The sequence below is a fragment of the Oncorhynchus keta genome, unplaced genomic scaffold (assembly GCF_023373465.1).
Source record: "Oncorhynchus keta strain PuntledgeMale-10-30-2019 unplaced genomic scaffold, Oket_V2 Un_contig_15955_pilon_pilon, whole genome shotgun sequence".
Classification (NCBI taxonomy): Eukaryota; Metazoa; Chordata; class Actinopteri; order Salmoniformes; family Salmonidae; genus Oncorhynchus; species Oncorhynchus keta.
The window spans coordinates 1-6,795 of record NW_026279620.1 but is presented as its reverse complement, the minus strand read 5'-3'; the positions used below and the strand labels follow the sequence as shown (position 1 = coordinate 6,795).

General features: G+C 42.3%; 1 pseudogene; it reads right to left on the bottom strand.

Annotated features, from left to right (window-relative positions):
- Positions 1-4,935: 4,935 nt before the first annotated feature.
- On the bottom strand, positions 4,936-6,284 carry LOC127919185 (V-type proton ATPase subunit e 2-like; annotated as a pseudogene).
- Between the last annotated feature and the right edge of the window lie 511 nt (positions 6,285-6,795).

Sequence of the window (6,795 nt, the reverse complement as noted above, 5' to 3'; positions counted from 1 at the left end):
TCATGTGAACCATCTTTAGGACACGGTGAAGAATGAGGGCCTGAACCCGGTGAACCGCACGACTACTTACTGTACCGAGGGCTCTAGCCTGCTTCCTGCTGCGCCGCTCTATAGGCAGATAATTACATTAAATCCGAGAATATGGGTCAGATTCCTATTAAAATGTAATGTAAAAAGTGTCTAGCCTAGCTAGCCTACTCTGCTACATGCAGACCAGTATCACAATGATAAGCAGCCCAGGCCTACAGACAGTAATCATATGTTCCTTTTCTATTTTAAATCTGAATGTCACACAAAAGTAGGTAGCCACTTGCCTGTGTGTGTGCAGAACGTCAAGTTACATTACCATGAATAATACAACAGTTTAGTGTGTGTGTGAGAGAGACAGGGAGAGTACGTTATCTTTCATTAATTATAGAACAGTTTAGTGTGGTGTGAGTGACAGAGAGAGACAGACACAGCGAGTGTGTGTTTGTTTGTGAGAGAGGGTGTGTACTTGTGTGTACTGTGAGAAACACAGCGAGAGAGAGAGTGTGTGCATGTTCATGCGCGCCTGTACAGTACAGTATGTCCTCTCCCAGTCGGCAGTAGATATAGGCCACAACATATGACACATTCCATATTCAATGGAGAGAACAACGCAGCTGACAGAGAATGATCACAGATATTTTGGCAAAGTGGGTGGGGTTATATCCTGACTGTTTGGCCCTGTCCTGAGGTATCATTGGATGGGGCCACAGTGTCTCCTGACCCCCCTGTCTCAGCCTCCAGTATTTATGTTGCAGTAGTTTATGTGTCGGGGGCTAGGGTCAGTCTGTTATATCTGGAGTATTTCTCCTGTTTTATCTGGTGTCCTGTGTGAATCTAAGTATGCTCTCTCTAATTCTCTCTTTCTTTCTCTCTTGGAGGACCTGAGCCGTAGGACCATGCCTCAGGACTACCTGGCATGATGACTCTTGCTGTCCCCAGTCCACCTGGCCGTGCTGCTGCTCCAGTTTCAACTGTTCTGCCTGCGGCTATGGAACCCTGACCTGTTCACCGGGCGTGCTACCTGTACCAGACCTGCTGTTTTCAACTCTCTAGAGACAGCAGGAGTGGTAGAGATACTCTCAATGATCAGCTATGAAAAGCCAACGGACATTTACTCCTGAGGTGTTGACCTGTTGCACCCTCTACAAACACTGTGATTATTATTATTTGACCATGCTGGTCATTTATGAACATTTGAACATCTTGGCCATGTTCTGTTATAATCTCCACCTGGCACAGCCAGAAGAGGACTGGCCACCCCTCATAGCCTGGTTCCTCTCTAGGTTTCTTCCTAGGTTTTGGCCTTTCTAGGGAGTTTTTCCTAGCCACTGTGCTTCTACACCTGCATTGCTTGCTGTTTGGGGTTTTAGGCTGGGTTTCTGTACAGCACTTTGTGGCACCAGCTGATGTAAGAGGAGCTATATAAATACATTTGATTAGATTTTAATCCAATCACTGAACAAGCCTGTCAGAACCATAGATATTCTAGAGTGTGTAGGTCTGTGTTCTCATTCTATCTCTATGGCCAGAACTGTGGAACATGGTAACTATGAGACACCAAGGCCATTTCATTCTGTTGAAAACAAGTCATAGCCCAGGTGGGTCGTTGTTAAAAATGAGACAGAGGGTTTAGACTGTTGAAAGTGTGTGTGTGTGTGTTTGAGATTGTTGAAGGCCAAATAGGAATTTCAAAGTGAAAGCTTCCCTCCACTGTCTACAGTTCATCTCATATAGTCCTGTATCTTCTTCAGTCATCATTGTCTGTAGGATGCCATTTGGGATTTTCCATCACCTTCACACAGCAGCAGGCCCATAATGTTGAGTAATGACAACTGTCTGATCCTAGATGATGAATGATGTCTGTAATTTTATGTAACCCTGTAATCCCTAATCCGCTGGTTGCACAAATGGCTCAATAGTTTTTCCCCTCTATAGCCGTACGGCTAGAGGTTTCCTTTAGCTATAGCCTTAACGCCCATTTTAACTGTCTAAACGTCCCTTTAAACGCCATTCTAACTGTGTAAATGTCAACTTTAACTGTACAAACCTCCATTCTAACTGTGTAAATGTCAACTTTAACTGTACAAACCTCCATTCTAACTGTGTAAATGTCAACTTTAACTGTACAAACCTTCATTCTAACTGTGTAAATGAATGGTAAAGAACAGTGCTCATAATATCAGGTGTGTGTGTGTGTGTATGTGTCTGTACGATAGAGACAAGTGTCAGGTGCAGGCTGAGGAGGATTCAGAAGGAGACATGACACAGTGTAAAAATTAGACATTGAAATAGGGTTTTTACTAAGGGATTCACATGGACAATGTCACTGTATAAACCTACACATTAGATCACACTTACACAAGGCCTGAGTCAGACAAGTCTTTTTCCAGTGTCAAAAACACACACATCTATACGCTCAATGTTTCCATGGTGACCACAATGAACGAGCTGTTGTGCCCGTTGCAACCTAGGTCTAGTGTTCATAATAATGGACTGAGGCTTCCACATATCCACATAGCTGGAATACATGGAACAGCTTTCTCTCATGTAAACGGATCTATTCATGTCAGCCCTGGGCTGAATCATGTCTACTTCAGGGAGCGTCCTAAATTACCCCCTATTCCCTACATAGTGCACTACTTTTGATCAGAGCCCAATGGGCCCTGGTTAAAAGGAGTGCGCTATAGAGTATAGGCAATAGGTTGCCATTAGGGACGTGGACTTGATCTATCACTTTTGATCCCTCTGTAAACCTGCCACCACAACGATCAACAAGGCTTAAAGGAAAACACAACATCATTTGGTCTTTCTCAAAAGTAGCTGTATATTGATGTATCTTTCTTGACTTTTTGGCTGAGCTGAGGAACAAGCTGTCTCAGAGATATGAGGCCCCAGCCTGGTCCCAGATGTGTTTGTGCCATCTTGACAACTACATTGGTGTGATTGTCAAGCCAAACATGTTTAGTATGACAGCGAATGACAAGGAGGAGTTGGCATGATGGCACTAACAAGACTGGCACTGAGGCTAAGATGGCTTCACTCTGGGTGGGGGTGGAGGGAGGGCAGGGAAGGTTGTTGTGGCTGGCTGGAGCTGGGGTGCCTTCCTACAGAAAGCATCACACATCGTTTACACAAGAAGGGGCAGAGGTTGATAGCAAGCACTTGCAGTGTTTGGAGTCAATTCAAGTTCAACTTATTTAGGAATGGAAATGTTTAATTGTGATTTTTCAGTTCATTAATAGGGAAATTTCCATTCAATTCCTGAATTGATGAGAGTTAATTGTTGAATTGGAATTGAGTCCTCCAACCCTGTCCCTGCAGCAAGACTAGTTGTATTGTGGTCGACGACAAACAACGGCTGATATTGTGATCATGATCACCATGGTAACTAGGAGGACCTAGGGTTGAAAAATTGTAGGAAATTTCCCCAAATTCTAGTTTTCCAGAAATCCCAGTAGGGATATTCTTGGAATTAGAAGGGAATGTGTAGGAAATCTGGGTATCCTCCAACCAGGATTTCTGACCAGGGAATTTGGGGAAAGTTACTGGAATTTTGCAACCCTAGGAGGACCATAACGATCCTGGAGAGTGATGATGGGAAAGGAGAGAGGCTAGAGTAAATAGTTGTCCTAGTGGTTGAGATTTTAAAGACGCTTAAAATGGAGTGGGGCTCTCGAGTGTAGTTTCTCATGGCCGTCGGCCAGCCAACCCCTCCTGGAAATGTACTAGTATTTACACACAGAATGACTCAACAATAATCATCAAAGAAACATAATACAGACACTGACTCCACATAACAGTCAACTTATGTAAGAGCCTGGACGTCAGTCAAAATAAATACTACACTTCTATTAATAGTAATAATAACAACAACATGTAGAGGAATTGTAAACAATAACAGGTCAACTAAACCTCCAAGATTACACGTTTTAACTGTAGCTAGAGATGCAAATGACATCTATATGCGACCTGGTAATATCAGGTTTATCAGTGTGAGCTATGCCTTCCAGTGCATTATCAAAGCAAATACATTGTTTTGCTCAAAAATAGAACATTTCCCACATGTAAGGATGATATGTAACATATACAATTATATTATATCATTTGATATGTCATATGACTTTCATACCTGCTATCCAATAAATAGAATTCTGCATGCATTCTACAACACGTTGGAACAGCAGCAGCATGATGACCTCGATATATGTTTCATATAATCCTTACATATATAGTGTCATATACTTTTCTGTCTAAGGAGTATTATACATCGCTTATCTATGTTGACACAGATTTGATCCCGACATTAGAACATGATTGTTTAAAACCCCCCAAATTTTCACCTAAAATAACATACCCAAATCAAACTGCTTGTAACTCAGGACCTGACGCAAGGATATGCATATTCTTGATACCATTTGAAAGGAAACACTTTGAAGTTTGTGGAAATGTGAAATGAATTTAGGAGAATATAACACATTAGATCTGGTAAAAATAATAGCTAAAGAAAAAAAACGGTGTTTTTTGTATTTTTACCATCATCTTTGAAATGCAAGAGAAAGGCCAAAACGTATCATTTTCCAGCCCAGGCACAATTTAGATATTGGCCACTAGATGGCAGCAGTGTATGTGCAAAGTTTTAGACTGATCAATGAACCATTGCATTCTGTTCAACATTTTGTATCAAGACTGGCCAAATGTGCCTAATTGTTTTTTTCATAACTTTTCAAGTTCATAACCCCTCAAACAATAGAATGGTATTCTTTCACTGTAATAGCTACTGTAAATTGGACAGTGCAGATTCTCTCTATCTGACTTGACTGCTGCAGGTTCAGATGGCGATGCAAAACATTCTGACAACGTTGCAGTGACGTAAGAAAGACATTGGGATGGAGGGATAGAGAATGTAGCCCGGGATGTAAAGAGGAGGGTATAGACGGGTTTCAGGAGTCAAGTTGTAAAAGAATCCAGTCCAGGATGGATGAAGGGAATAAAGATATGTGGTCAACGGAGTATCAAAGAGAACCCAACCCTGAAGAGAGAGAAAGAGAGAGGAGCCATTATAAACTCTATATACTAGTTTATTCATGATGATTCTTTACAATTATTTTGTGGGGTTTATGTGTTTTATTGAGCTAGGCCAGTGAAGAGAAGACAGGAAAGGTAGGAGAGACTGCGAGTCTGAATGACAGTAGGTCAGATTCCAACCCATGCCACCTCTGGTATCCTAGCCCTGTGTGTGTTGTGTCAGGGTTCGCGGCCCTGACACATTAACGCTATTCTTGAAAGTTATTATACAGTGCTATGTCAGGCGTTATAATTAGACAGTAGGACTGACCTGGTGTTACTCCCAGAAGTAGCGGAGGTACCAGATAGTCTCGTTCTTCAGCTGAGGTCCAAACAGAGGGTTGGCCTCATGCTAGGATCGCTATCAGCCAGCTGCACACACACACACACACACACACACACACACACACACACACACACACACACACACACACACACACACACACACACACACACACACACACACACACACACACACACACACACACACACACAGTAGAGAACCTGGCATTAACTTATACAGCAACTAGAGAACCTGACATTAACTTATACAGTAAGTAGACTAAGAGATAACACAGAGTAGAGAACCTGACAGGACATTCATACTCACAATAACCAACAACAAACAGCTGTCAAGATCAAACTAGTGATGACAACCCTGTAGACAGAAGGGTTAATACACATTACCATATCAGCTATCATCACAAGCACACACGCATAACCTGCTTAATATGAACGACATCTTTGATATACAGTAGCTACTACTGTGACAACTGCATTGCGAGCGGGCCAACAGCAGGGATGAGAGAGAGAGAGGATCGATGGGTATAAATAAGGCTTCTGTCCAGGGCCCACTGTTTCCATCCCGTTCATTCATTACAATCCGAGATATAGGAACACATCCTTACAATGCAAAATATTTGCCTTAAAAAAGCTAATATAAATATTTACCAGATTACCATTAAATCAGATTACCATAATACACAATTTTTCGCTTCTGTTATGCGTTTGTATGGATAACGGTAGGTAGGACACCTACCCTCGGTTTGGTCCTTTGGGCACGAAAAAGGGTGCTACAATACCAACGAGCGCCCATAACGTGGTGAAACAGATCATCGGCAGCGCGAAAGAGCCCATCGTTACACCGAATAGATCACCGGCTGAAAGATAAATAAATATCAAATTGTGTCCTTAGCTAGAACAACAGCATCAACGGGTCCGCTGCGTTCCTTATCAAGAACCCCCTTGCAATTTTCTCCCGCCTTCTCCCATTAAAACGCCTCTGATTGGCCGGGAGCGTTGTGATTGCAGTCTTTGATTGGTTTAGCTTGTGTGTCCGTCAGTATTAAGAAAGGAGCGACTGGCTAGTGGAATGCGTATAGGCCTAGTCTGACAGCAGATCGGAAGTGAAATGTAACAATGTTGCCGAGTTAAAAGTAAGTATAGTTTGGACCACACATTTTCCTAAAATTAATACACTGGTCACTGTAATGGCGTTGGTTATAGCTAATTATAAACTGGGTAATTCGAGCCCTGAATGCTAATTGGCTGTGGTAAATCAGACTGTATACCAGGGGTATGACAAAGTATGTAATTTTACTGCTCTATTTACATTGGTAACCACTTGTGACATATGGCCAATATACCACGGCTACGGGCTGTATCCAGGCACTCCGCATTGTGCATAAGAACAGGCATTAG